The sequence below is a fragment of the Vipera ursinii genome (genome assembly GCF_947247035.1).
Source record: "Vipera ursinii genome assembly, chromosome: 3".
Taxonomy (NCBI): Eukaryota; Metazoa; Chordata; class Lepidosauria; order Squamata; family Viperidae; genus Vipera; species Vipera ursinii.
Window position 1 is genome coordinate 61,953,354 of NC_139516.1, and position 14,738 is coordinate 61,968,091.

Consider the following 14,738-nt stretch of genomic DNA (forward strand, 5'->3'; position numbering starts at 1 on the left):
GTTGATAAAAGTGATATATGCCTGGTTTACAAATGACACTAAAGACAGCGAATATGTTCTTGCATTAGGCTAAAACCAGCCAAAATTCATTATCACTTAGTATATGTGAATAAGACTACTGTGAAAAGTATTCATTTGCTGACTATATTTCTCATGGTAGATGGATGTTTGATGGCACTACAAATACTAATATAGGCAACTAGGTGGAAATGAGTAGGAAGAAGACATTTGTTAGGTTGCTTATTACTTTTAACTGGGTGGGACTTAATTGGCTGCTTGTTTTTGCCCAGAACTTTTAATACAGTCAAATGCAGCTGTCCACTACTGGCCACATATCTATATTGACAACCCTAGTTTTATTCCTTTACCCGATGGTTTCAATTCTAAGCAGTAGCCTGCTTAAGAAAAGTATTAACTTATATGATGGTATCATAATAAACATAGAAAAATATATGATCCAAGCTTTTATCTTCTGTTTTTAGATTTCCCTGTTAATCAAAATTTCATTACTGAAAGATGAGTATTCTCTTAATATTGTTTTAAAACAAGCAATTAATTGAACTGTTAATTGGTCCCATTTACTAGGATCAGCTAAAAGCCACAGAAAATAGCGCTTTATTGAAATATCTCAGTCTGAAAATAAACTTTGCAATCAGCGTAACAACCATCTGTTCCTGTCTCCTAAAATTGTAGGTTCCTTGTCCTTGTGTTAGAAAAAGCAGGAAGTATGGAGCAGCCATATATCTACAGTTAGTATGAGGCAGGGGTGTCAAACTCAATTTCATTGAGGGCTGCATCAGCATTGCGGTTGCCCTCGGGGCCAGGTGGGTATGACCAGGGTGGACGTGGCCTACTGGGTGGGCGTGGCTGGAGTGCGTATGGCCTACTGGGTGGGCATGGCCAGTTCTACATCATTGGCATTAAGGGTACCTATGGGGGCCTGGGCAGGAGTGGGACAGATCTGAGGGTCTCTGGCCAGGGCCAAGGCAGCGGGGGCCGTTCCCTCACTGTTTCCAGGGCTTTGGGGGCCACATGAAACCACTTCGCGGGCCGGATCCGGCCCCCGGGCCTTGTGTTTGACATGTCTGGTATGAGGGAATATTTAATGGGAATATTGGTTCTGCCACCTACGAAGGGAATGATGTTCACAACAGTTGAGTAAAGTTGAGGAACGTGCTATTAAACTATTGATTATATTACAATTATTTTTATATTGCCAATTAAAGCAGCTCTAGACAGTTTCCAGTAGCACATTAAAATCATCCATAAAATCCAAAATACTGAAAACATTAGATCTTTATATGTTCTATAAAATCCTTTTTGTAAGAGCAAACACAGGATCCCAGCTCCTAAGCATTACTGAATTTGCATTCCTTTGCATCTTTAATTAGTTTAAATTCCATTGGATGCAGGTGATTTACTTTTAAGTTAGTGTGCATTTATATAGCATGAGGAGGGGAACTGCAATTTCAGGATCACCTGTTGGCACCAAAGTATTGTAAACAGTGGAACCACTATTCCACCTCCTGCAGAAGGAGGAACTAGAAAATATTTCATAATTATTCTAAAACAGCTAATAACTAGTACCAATAAACTGACCTCAATGATGCAAATAACAGATACCAAATCCTGTACAAACATGGATGGGAACTCTTATAATACTTGCTTTGGCAATACCGTTGTAGCACTTATATCACCACATCACCAGGAAACATTTGTTCTACCTACATGACTATCCATCAGCAGAAATAAGCTAGTCTCTACATAATAAAAGAAATGGACATAATCTAACATCAAAAATAGTCGCCTAAAGTCAGCAGGGAACATTTTAACTCACTAGAATATTCTGTGACCTTAGAATGGCTTTCCTTGACAAAAGAAATCACAAAGGCGCATTTCATTGTGAATCCCTGAGGCATGTTTTGTCAGAATAAATGCCTTTTCTCACAGATTGAGACAAAACTGCTTATTACACCAATGGGGTTACTCAGTCATCCTATGACTTTTCACCCAAGACTTGTATAATTATCTTAATCATTGTTTTGTTAATTATCACTCCCTATAGGTAATTCTGTCTCACTGTTGCTCTCTCACCTGACAAACAGTATATAGAATATAGCACACTCTTATACTCCTTTCTCAGCTATATATATCTGGTGGTTTAGATCTATGTGTTAGTCTGCAATGCACCTCAAGAGTTTGGCTTTTGAGGGCTATTCCAGAAATTGTTTTTACACAGAGCCTTGCCCTACTCACTGTGAAAAGAGTAGCTACCCTCCTATCCTTCAGTTAACAGAAAACTATTGACAACTGACTTGAAATATGTGAAATTTGAATAGAAAATGCTGTAAAGAATACATCAGTTACCAAAATTTCAAAAAAGTCAGATACTAATACTCAAACACATCTCAAATCACATATACTAGGAAGACAACATATTTGTCATGGCAAATTTTACAGGTAGTCTTTAACAACCACTTATTTAGTGACCGTTTGAAGTTAAGATGGTGCTGAAGAAAGTGACTTGCAGCATCCCCATGGTCACATGATGACGATTTGGGTGCCTGGCAACTGGCATATATTTACAATGGTTGCAGCATTTCAGGGTCACCGGATTGCCCTTTGCAAGCATCCCAGCTGGCTTCTGCAAGCAGTGTCACTTGGGAAGCCAGATTCATTTAGCAATCAGGTAACAATCGTTTGTTTTGCTTAACAAATGTGGCAAAAAAAAAGTTGTAAAATCAAGCACCACTCAACGAATATATCGCCTAGCAATGGAAGTCTCAATTGTGGTCATAAAGAACTATCTATTCTGTACAAAGTAGACACATGCTTCAAAGTGTCTGTGTATTTATTTATTTATTTATTTATTTATTAGTTTTTATAAACCGCCCTTCTCCCGAGGGACTCGGGGCGGTGTACAGAGGAAGGAAGGTATACAGATCGAACAATAAAGATAATAAGAAACACTAATGAACACAAACTGGGACCCCAATTAACGCTATCATGCCAGGCCAGCCTGCTGAAACAGGAAAGTTTTTAAGTCGCGACGGAAGGTACGGAGGTCAGGGGCCATCCGGATTTCTGTTGGTAAGGTGTTCCAGAGGGCTGGCGCACCCACTGAGAATGCCCTCCCCCTGGGGGCCACCAGCCGACATTCCTTGAGCGGTGGCACCCTGAGGAGGCCCTCTCTGTGGGAGCGCACAGGACGGTGGGGTGCTGACATCGGCAGAAGGTGCTCCCGAAGGTAGTCCGGACCCATGCCATGTAGGGCTTTGTGAGTCATCGTTAGCACCTTGAACTTCACACGGAAGGCAGCCGGAAGCCAGTGCAGCGCACGGAGGAGAGGTGTGATATGGGAGTATCGGGAGGCTCCCAAGAGTGTCCGTGCCGCCGCACTTTGCACCAGTTGAAGCTTCCGAGTGGATCTCAAGGGCAGCCCCATGTAGAGAGCGTTACAATAGTCTAGGCGAGATGTCACAAGGGCATGGGTGACTGTACGTAAGGAATCCAGGTCCAGATAAGGCCGTAGTTGGCGAATTAGTCGAACCCGGGAGAAGGCCCCCTTGGTCACAGCTCCAATGTGGTCTTCCAGGGAGAGCTGCGAGTCTAGGAGGACACCCAGGTTGCGGGCCCTATCAACAGGGGGAAGTAACTTGTCCCCAATGTTAAGCAGTGGGACGTTCTGAATCTTCTGGCTTCCCGGTACGTACAGCCATTCAGTCTTGTCCGGGTTCAGTTGAAGCCTGTTTCTCCCCATCCATTCCCGGACCGCTTTCAGGCAGCGGGACATCACGTCTAGGGCATCACTGATATTGTTTGGAGTTGAGATAAAAAGCTGGGTGTCATCAGCATACTGATGGTACCCTACTCCAAAACTGCGAATGATCTCACCCAGCGCTTTCATGTAGATGTTGAACAGGAGAGGCGAGAGGACCGACCCCTGAGGGACTCCGCAAGCGAGAGGCCTCGGGGTCGACCTCTGTCCCCCTGTCAGCACCGACTGCGAGCGACCCTGGAGAAAGGAGGAGAACCAACGCAGAACCGTGCCTCCCACTCCCAGTCCCCTGAGGCGTCGCAGCAAGATACCATGGTCGATGGTATCGAAAGCCGCCGAGAGGTCTAATAAGACTAGGACAGAGGAATGGCCCCTGTCCCGGGCTCTCCAGAGATCATTCATCAGAGCGACCAATGCCGTCTCCGTGCTGTAGCCCGGCCTGAAACCCGATTGGTACGGGTCTAGATAAACCGCTTCATCCAGGATCTGAGGAAGTTGGTGCGCCACCACGCTCTCAACAACCTGTGGCAGAGGGATAGCTAAATTAAACGCTGAGATCAGAAGAAAACACGCAGAACGCATAGATCAGGGGTCTTCAAACTTGGCCCTTTTATGACTTGTGGACTTCAACTCCCAGAATTCCTCAGCCAGCTTTGCTGGCTGAGGAATTCTGGGAGTTGAAGTCCACAAGTCATAAAAGGGCCAAGTTTGAAGACCCCTGGCATAGATGTTGATAACAGCTATGAGGATGACAAAAGCTGGATTGCCTGGAAAAAAACAACCCCTGACGTGGGCAGCAAAGGGACACAGAAAACCAATTCTTTCTGCCCTCTTAAGGTCACCGAAATCTGTGTTGTCCCAAGCCTGGTAAGACCTACCCGCAAACAGAGCGAGTTGTCTTTTTTTTTTTTTGGTGTTTGTTTGTAGACAAACTGCCCTCTCACGACCCTTCTCAGACGTCTGAGGAGTTTTGGTGCAATACTCTCTCTCAGACAAAAACGCCGCCGCGTGTGGAGGAGCTCGCCGCCTCCGCGGAGGAAGCCCGCCGTCGGGGAAGACGAGGAGCCGGAGCGAGCGGAGAAGCGCGCCATTTCGCCATCTCATCCGCGGCGTCGCTCTACCACGCAGCCGTGCAGCGGGGGTTGGCCTGAGGAGGCCCGGTCAGGCGCTGGGCTCGTGCCGCAGTGCCGTGCACCGCCCCTGGAACCTGACAGGGGGCGCTGGTTACCGGTTGCTGTGGTAGCTTCCGAATAAGCTGTGAAGTGAGCCAGCCAGCCAGCCCGCTCGCCGCCAGCGGCCCTCGCCTTTGGGAATTGAGTGAGGGACGGGCGGGAGCCTCGGAGGCCTTTCTGGCGCTCGGTTAGCGCAAGGCCCACACGGGAGAGGAGAGGGCTCTTCGCCATGCAGGCCCCGCGGCGCCTGCTGCCGTTGCCGCCGCTTTCGGAGGTGAGTGAGGCGGCGGATTGTGTTTACCCATCGTTGAAGCGGCTAAGGCCGGGCTCCCTTCTTCCTGGGGCCCCGTAGGAGGGCATTACTAGGCACCCTTCTTTCGGGAAGGAGCAGTTCGGAGATGCGTATCTGCTGGGGCTTTCTCGGGAAGCCAGGAGGATGGTGGAAAAGGAGGCGAAAGGAATCCCCCCCCCTCCTCCTCCTCCTCCTCCTCGAGGAGACAGACAAAGGTTGGGAGCTTTTGAGTGTCGGAATGAAGAGAAAGGCGGGGTTTAAATGGAGTAATCAAAAATGAAATCAGGTTTTGCCTCCGATAGGAACTCCCTTCCTAGTGACCTGCGCGTCTTTCGTACGTCTGAAGGAGGTCGAGGCTTGGAGACCTCGAAGGGAAAGAGGGAAGCGCTTCCCAGCTTACCCTTTGCTCGGGGGCAGATGGCTCTGCCCTTTACAGGGCGCTTACTTAATCGCCTGAAAGTTTGGGGCTTCTCCTTATAGTATCTTCCTTTTTTTCTTTTTTTGGGTTTCCCCCACGTCTAAGGATGCCAGCCAGAAGACGTGGCAGGCACCCCCCGAACAACACCGCCGTCCTACTTATCTGCTTATTTTGCTCCTTTAATAGCAGCCAGGTGCCTCGTTTATAGGACTTAGGGCAGGGGTCTTCAAACTTGGCCCTTTTATGACTTGTGGACTTCAGCTCCCAGAATTCCTCAGCCAGGCATGCCTGGCTGAGGAATTCTGGGAGCTGAAGTCCACAAGTCATAAAAGGGCCAAGTTTGAAGACCCCTGACTTAGGGGATCGTTTCCGTATTCTTCGTTTGCATCTTCACCTTTGCGTTCTCCTATTCCGTTTTGGCTGCTGGATGACACCTTTACGCCTTCGTGACCCAACTTTTGTAAATGTCAATTTGGCAAATATTCTATTTGCTTGATAAAATGGTTTCTTTTGCCCAGTTTGCACTTTTACGTGTGTTGAGCATTACAGCATTCCCAGCTAGAATGGATTTCGGGAAGAATCAGTTAAAGAATTTACATAATCTAATGCAGTGTTGTGAAGTGATTATGTATACTCAGTTTTGATTTGGACTTGTGAGATCCATCTACTCGTCTTGTAATTATGGTGAATATCTGCACCCTTTTTTGCAAAAAATGAAGTGGTTAAGGTTATAGCCCTTATATCTTTCAGTTTAACTAAATATATTTGTGAGTTCCTGAGTGTCAGTTTTTTTATAGAAATTACATAGTTTTAATTAAATCATAGAAATATATAATATGTGAATTCAAACCTTAAAAGTAATTTTCTTCAATTCCTGTTCAGTTCTTTAAACAGTTTCTGACAGGTGGCTGAAATTTTTGAAAGCCTCCAGTGAAGTATTGTACATTGGTTTTAGGACACAATTCTATTGCTTAATATCTCTTACTATCAAAACTTTTCTCCTAATATTTAACATCTATTTTCTTTCTTTTAATTTCAACCTGTAGATCCTTATTCTGTTGTCACTTTTAATAGAAAAGTGGTCTAATCTGCCTTATATTGATCTGCCTTATAGATCAGTGCTAGCATGCTAGCTGGGATATTCTGGGAATTGAAGTCCATCTTAAAATGGCCAGGTTGAGCAATACTGTTATAGATAATTGTAGACCAGGGGTTTCAAACTGCTGGCCCACCGGCCGGATGCATCATGGCAAAGCCATGCCCGCCCCATTGACGGCAATGGAAAAAAATGTCACCATATATCAGGACACGTCACATGACATTGCAAGTTTGACACCCCTGATGTAGATTATTATCTCACTCCCATCTGTCATCTTTTTTTGCAAGGTAAACTTGTCCAATTCCTTTAACCCTTCCTTCTTGGGCTTAGTTTCAGACTTCATCATGCTATTCCCCTGAACCTGATTCAGGTTGTCTTAAGTCAGTGCCAATTGTAGTGGCCAGAAATGATCAAAGCATTACTATCAGGGTGCAATGGAATTATTGCTTTCTAATAGATGGATGAAACACTTCATTAATACAGACCTGTATCATATCACCTGTGTTAGTTGTTATTCATACTGATTGCTGAAGTTTAATTCTTGTGCTCCAAGATGCACTTATTTGATGTTTCCCACCAAGATCAAGACCTCAAACTTTCCTTAATATTCCCCCTACCAGATATGACTCGGTGTTTAAATATACTAAGATTATTCTGAAGCATGAATAGCCAATTCCCTGCCTTGGTATCATTAGCAAATGTAATACACATTCTTTCCATTCCAACTTTTAGATCATTTAGGAAGACATTGAACAGAACTGGAACAAGACCCTGAGCGATCTCATTCAGTATTTCCCCTCAGGACAATTTACAAATTCTCTTTTGGGTGGGTTGTTCAACTGGTTATTACAGATTATCATTTAACAGACATCTTGTTCTTAAGGATATAATTAAAAATCTTGTTAAATGCTTTACTAATATCATGGTGCAATCCCTTTACAACACTTCCTTAAACTATCACTGTCATAAAAGGAAAGAATATTGGTCTGACATTACTTGACAACTCTATACTGTTGTCTAAGTTCTAAGTTCCACCTCTGTTATATTTTGAATGTTTCAACTATTTGCAAAAGTGAAAAATTAACTGTTAAAGTAGGCTATTTTTTTATATTTTATTCTGTTAATTTATAGTTTTTCAGCATGCATGAAAACATAGTATTTATTTACTGCTCAATGTTCTTCCCCCTTTTCAGTAAACTTTCTAGGATAGTCTAGTCCAGGGTTGTCAAATAGGTGGCTCATGGGCAGGAGCCGTCACACACAGGCCATGTCCATCCCAGCTCCACAAAGGCAAAAAATGTCACGATACATCATGATACGTTTTGTGATGTGATCAAGTTTGACTACTCTATAGAAATGTATGGATAAAAATGTTAGTTATTTTTTAAAAGCCGTGCTGCTATCAGCTGTCATTCTCATATGTAATTCTGTAACATAATGGGAATTTATGGCACTTGAGATGTACAGATTTGAAGAAACCTGGAGAATCGTAAATTTCCAATCCTGGATTTGATTGTATTTTTTTTAATAGATACGGTACATTCAAAACCTGAGATCAGGTATCCATGATTATAATTGACAAATGAAAAATGCCAACCTAGATAAATATTTAAAAATAGAGTAGAAGAAAGAGTAAATAAGGGATCACATAGTTTTTCACACATTTCTGAAAGCAAAAATGGCATTTCTGCATGGTTTCCGAAGAGAATTTTCAATCTACCAGTAGGTGGGTAACAGTCCTGAAGCAAATAGGATGTGAGCTTTATTGAATACTATAGTATTTAATTTTGAGTAAAAATGCATAGGATTATTTTTCTAAGATTGTTTTCTTAGATTTGTTCAGCTGATTTGAGTGATCTGCTTTCCTTTTTTTTTAGCATACAGTAACATGCTACTACATTTGCCAGGGTCTGTGTGTGCAGCTTATAAGTTTACTGAAGAAATTTTATTTTATTCTTTTCAGTGTGGTTAATGGATAAGAATGTGCTTGTGGTTTTTTAGTATGTTAGATCCTGATTATGCTTTATTAATTTCTCCATTGTCCAGTCTTGCCACAAGGGTTTGCATCATTTAGAAGAATAATGTATAGATTATGTTCTTATGCTTACTAGGAACATTAGACAGAGCATACAATAGAAGGAAAACATAGTGCTTATAATGCACTTTCCTCTAATACATTACATATCATGAATAATAGCCCAAAATTAAGTGCCTTTTTCATTATCCCTCTTTTAAAAAATGATACCAATAACTACAATCTTTCAAGATAGTATCAAATATAAATGGAGTTTAGAGAGTTCTAGAATATCAAGAAAAATTAATCTTGTTGAAAGTATTTTTCTGAGAAATTTAGAACAAAGATGAATAATTCTGTATTCCAATGGTGATTTTAGTAATGGGTAATATATTCTGAAAGAGAATTGATTGGAGAGGCTTGGGCGTGGCTTTTCAAATTGGAATTAATCACATATAAAGTAAAAATGAGAATAGAGAATAGTCTAGTTCTTTAAACAGCTATGTTTGTTTGATGGGCTTCTAGAATCTCTTATTATCCAATACTGTGCTCATAAAGAGATATTTTGTAGCTACCAGTAGCATTTTGTTAATTTTATACATTTTGCTATACAAGATTCCACAGGAACACCAGAACTATACCTCATTGAGCTAGGTTATAATAATAGAATTTGCAAATCGATGTTTTCCCTTTTTGTCCTTCTTAATATCCATGGAATTGGGAGTGGGAGGGGCTAGTCTGTGTTTCCTTGTAACTCTCCCACTTCTCTGAAATTAACACATCTTTCATCTGCACTTGGTGTTCCCCTTAACAGCCTCTGCATTCCTTCTCTAAGTTGTCTCCTTGGCTTTCTGTACTATATTAAAGACTAGTAGAACATTTGAGAAACTAAACTCTTGTCAAACATATGCCTAGGCTATAATTTCATCCGCTAAGTAGATGAATAGTACATATCTACCTATCTTAAGGAGAGAATTAATATACAATGAATTAATATATAATATAGTTAATATTTTTAATTGTAATAAACATGTAGGAAAATAGTTGAATCATAAATTGAATAGTTGATTAAAGTTAAGCAACCACCATGAGATACTACATTACCAGTCTCATTCTTATTGAAATTTAATTTTAATTAAATCCAGGACCTTCTGCTGGTCTCTATACATAAGATATATACTGTGTAAAAATAGACAAATCCCTCTAATGGAGGGAGGTGGAAGTCATATAAAATCCTGTACATGGGGCCATGGCATAATGTAATATCTCTCTCTCTCTGCTCTGAAAGCTTAAGCAAGGTGGACTACATAATCCATTCTGGTAGTATTTTGGCTAAAGGTATTAAGGCTGTGCAGTGCTTCAGATTCAAGGGAAGAAATGCTGTTTGGAACATATGTGGATATATGGTACCTTTTAGGAGCTTCTTTAAACCAAGTACATTTTTTCACATAATTGTACAACAGCTACAATGCCATGCCATGCCCAGGAAAAGATGAGCTGCTTTATAGCATTTATATAACACGTGTTATGGCATGTTGTATTCACCCCACATCACATTTCTTCCTTCAGATCTGAAGCACCTCAGAGCACTTATAATCTATGCTTAGTAATGAAAATGTTTAGGATTACTCTCATCAAATGTAAAATAATCCAAAATGTGTTATAATTGTTAAAATACCGCTTTAGGATTGTTAAACTTCCTTCAGCTGTGGCAAAACTAAATATGAATGATGAGCAATGCAGTTCAAAATCTCTAAAGCAAGGGTGTCAAACTGCCGGCCCGCGGGCCAGGCGTGTCATCCAGAAGCTGCACCCGCCCCATTGCCGGCAATGGCAAAACCGTCCCGATATGTTGCACGATGTCACGTGACATCACAAGTTTGACATGTCTGCTCTAAAAGTAAATTTAATTTAACTTAATTTAATTTAATTTAATTTAATAATTTAATTTAATTTAATTTAATTTAATTTAATTTAATTTAATTTAATTTAATAATTATTTAATTTAATTATGGGACTTATATGCCGCCCTATCTCCCGAACGACTCAGGGCGGCTAACAACAATAAAACAACAATAATACAAATATTAAAAGAGATTAAATTTACAAAGCCCCACTAAAAACCAATAATTAAAACAAAATTAAAACCCCCGTCTTCAGTCCAGGTCGGCCAGTTGGAAAAGGTATGTCTTTATGTCGCGATGAAAGGACCGGAGATCTGGGGCCATCCGAAGTTCTCAGGGGAGCTGATTCCAAAGGGCAGGCGCCCCACCAGAGAAGGCCCTCCCCCTGGGAGTCGCCAGCCGACATTGTCTGGCTGACGGCACCCTGAGGAGTCCCTCTCTGTGTGAGCGCACAGGGCGATGGGAAGTCGTTCCTGGCAGCAGATGGTCCTGTAAATATCCTGGGCCTAAGCCATGTAGGGCTTTATAGGTAAGAACCAGCACCTTGAACCTCACCCGAAGGGCAACCGGCAACCAATGCAGCCCATGCAGGAGGGGTGTAATATGGGAGTATCGGGATGCTCCCGTCACAACCCGTGCGGCAGCATTCTGCACCAGCTGAAGCCTCCGGGTGGTCTTCAAGGGCAGCCCCATGTAGAGAGCGTTGCAGTATTCTATACGGGAGGTGATGAGTGCATGAGTGACCATACGTAAGGCATCTCGGTCCAGATAGAGGCGCAACTGGTGCACCAGGCAAACCTGGGCAAATGCCTCCCTGGCCACGACTCCTATATGATGTTCTAAATTGAGTCGTGCATCCAGGAGGACGCCTAAGTTGCACGCCCTATCAACGGGAGGCAACACCTCTCCTCCCATAACCAAAGATGGTAAATCTTGGACAACACGAGATGCCGATACGTAGAGCCACTCGGTCTTGGCCGGGTTGAGTTGGAGCCTGTTCTTCCCCATCCAGATTCGTACCGCTTCCAGGCAACGGGACATCACATCGAGGGCATCACTGGGTTGGTTCGGAGTGGAGATGAAAAGCTGGGTATCATCAGCATATTGATGATACCTCACTCCGAAACCACGTATGATCTCACCCAGTGGCTTCATATTGATATTGAACAGGAGGGGAGAGAGGACCGACCCCTGAGGCACCCCACAATCAAGGGGCCTCGGGGTTGACCTCTGTCCTCCTGCCAACACCGTCTGCGAACGGCCTGAGAGGTAGGAGGAGAACCACCATAGAACAGTGCCTCCCACTCCCAACCCCTGGAGACATCACAGCAAGATACCATGGTCGATGGTATCAAAAGCCGCTGAGAGATCTAATAGGACCAGGACAGAGGAATAACCCCTATCCCGAGCCCGCCAGAGATCATCCACCAGCGCGACCAATACCATCTCCATGCTGTACCCGGGCCTGAAACCCGATTGGTACGGATCCAGATACTCAGTTTCATCCAGGACCAATGGGAGCTGCCGTGCCACCACGCTCTCAACAACCTTCGCAAGAAAGCGAAGGTTAGAGACAGGATGAAAATTATTTAAAATAGCTGGGTCCAGAGCAGGTTTCTTGAGGAGGGGCCTCACCACCGCCTCCTTCAAGGTGGCAAGGAAGCACCCCTCACTCAAAGAAGCATTGATCACTGCCTGGAGGCAGCCTCATGTAACCTTCCGAGCCGCATAAACCAGCCAGGAGGGACACAGGTCCAATAAACACGTGGCAGCACTTAATCTACCCATGATCCTGTCCACTTCATCCGGAATCACAGGGTCAAACTCCTCCCAGATAATATTGGCCAGACCTGTTGCTTCCCTCTCGTCAGATACTGTCCAATCGGAGTCTAGACCGGTCTGAATCTGAGCGATCTTGTCCAGCAGATGCTGACTAAACTCCTCGGCCCATCCCCGCAAGGGATCTTCCCCTGTCCCTTGATTTAAAAGGGAGCGGGTCACCCTAAACAGGGCGGCCGGGCGATTATCTGCAGACGAAATGAGGGCGGCAAAGTACGCACACTTCGCCACCTCCATTTCCACAAGATAAGATCTAGTGAAAGATCTTAACTGTGCTCGGTCAGACTCGGACCGACTGGATCTCAAAACGCTCTCTAGGCCCCTCCTCCGGCGCTTCATCTCCCGTAGGTCCACGGAGAACCATGGGGCCAACTGGGACCTGTGCCGGGTCAGAGGCCGCAAAGGAACAACGCGGTCGAGAGCGTCAGAAGCAGCCCGTTGCCAGGCGTCAACCAAGGTCTCGACCGGGCTGTGGGAGAGGGAGGCAGGAATCAAACCAAGCGCTGTCTGAAACCTTTCTGGGTCCATCAAGCGCCTGGGGCAGAACCACCTGGTCGGTTCTGCCTCCCAGTGGCGGGAGGTGGCATGACGGAGGCCCAGCCGCAGGAGATGATGATCTGTCCATGAAAGGGGCTGTACAGATGGAGAAACCCCACCCAGATCATTGAGCCGCTGCCCGGAGATAAAAATAAGGTCGGGCGTGTTTCCCCCCTCATGGGTCGGGCCCTGAATAATCTGGGTCAGGTCCATGGTCATCATGGAAGCCATGAACTCTCGCCCCCCCCGACGCCCCCCCCCCCCGGGAAGGTAGGTTAAAATCCCCCAGCACCAAAAATCTGGGAAATTCCAATCCCGAGAGAGCGTCGAGTAGCCCGGGCAGAGCCATTGCCACGCAGCTGGGAGAAAGGTACGTGAGCAACAGGCCCAACTGACCTCCTTAAGAGGAGGGACTCACATCCGCCTATCTGAGGGGCAGTGGCCTCCCGCGGACAAAGGGCCTCCTTAATAACAACCGCCACCCCACCACCCCTACCCTGAGCCCGAGGCTGATGCAGCACTCGGAAACCTGGAGGGCATAAATCAATCAGAGGGACTCCTCCCTCGGAGCCCAACCAAGTCTCCGTAATGCATGCCAGGTCTGCGTCTTCCTCCTCGATCAAATCACGGATGAGGGGAGCTTTATTCACAACAGACCTGGCATTCAAATAAATCAGCCTGAGCTCAGGTATCTGCCCTCCCCCTCCCCCGGGAAAGCAGGTGGAAACCAGAGGGTCGGAGCGCGCCACAGCTTGAAAATAGCGGGGGTGCGATCCCAGATTACGATATGGCCCTCTGTTCATCCATCTGCCGCCATTCCCAATCACCGTGGGGATCGCTATCCCCACCCCATCCCCCCGGGCCCCAAGACTCTCCCTGGCCCCCTTATCGTCGCAACCATCAGCCAACCTAGGCTGAAGTAGGACTGCATATTGTTTTGAATTTGAGGAATGAGAGAATGCATTGACATATGCATGGGTATATGCATAGTACTTGTCGGCATCTCCTTAAATGAACTTGAAGTCCACGAGTCATAAAAAAGCCAAGGTTGCCTACCCCTGCTCTAGGATATGCTGCCCACAGTTGGTCTACATAATTATTGATGAGGGGAGAAAATAGATATATAAGAAAAGTGTTTATCCAGAATACCAACCAAAATAAAGAAGTGCTGTAAAAGCTACAGTGGAAGTAGGAAAAATAGAGTCAGAGTAGTAGGACTGTGATCCATCTGTTGGTCTGCCTCTAAAGAGTATTGCTGTCAGCTGATATACGTATTGGATGATGAAATAGATAGGGTTTTGCACTTTTAGGCTGTGGAACCTGTTACTTAAAGCCACACAGAATCACTTCTAGATGGGATCGGTGGCTCACAAGTGTAATAAATATTTTAAAAATATCAGAATCTCTTATCAAGAAGCAGGGGATTAATAACAATGTTTGCAAAATAAACTGTTTATTGTAAATGCAGAACTAACATTTCCAGTATATAAAAAATAAATCTTGAATTTCACAATTATTTGCAAAGTTAATGTTTTCACCAAATATAATCAATGTTCATGACTGGGATGTGATTGCTTTAAGTTCAGTATTCAGTCAAATTTATATTATTGTAAGAGAAGAGCATCTTATCTGTTTAGACTAAAGATGTTTCTATAAGTTGTTATTGCTTCAGATAAGGAGGTTCT

At 44.2% G+C, this 14,738-nt stretch overlaps 1 protein-coding gene across 4 annotated transcripts in view; it reads left to right on the top strand.

The window, feature by feature from the left end:
- The first annotated feature begins 4,911 nt into the window (after window positions 1-4,911).
- Window positions 4,912-14,738, top strand: part of ZFYVE9 (zinc finger FYVE-type containing 9) — a 55,156-nt gene continuing 45,329 nt past the window's right edge. For all 4 annotated transcript variants that reach the window (XM_083358679.1, XM_083358680.1, XM_083358677.1 and 1 more), the window contains exon 1: window positions 4,912-5,224. The gene's annotated coding sequence lies outside the window, so the exon portion shown is untranslated. The remainder of the gene's footprint in view (window positions 5,225-14,738) is intronic.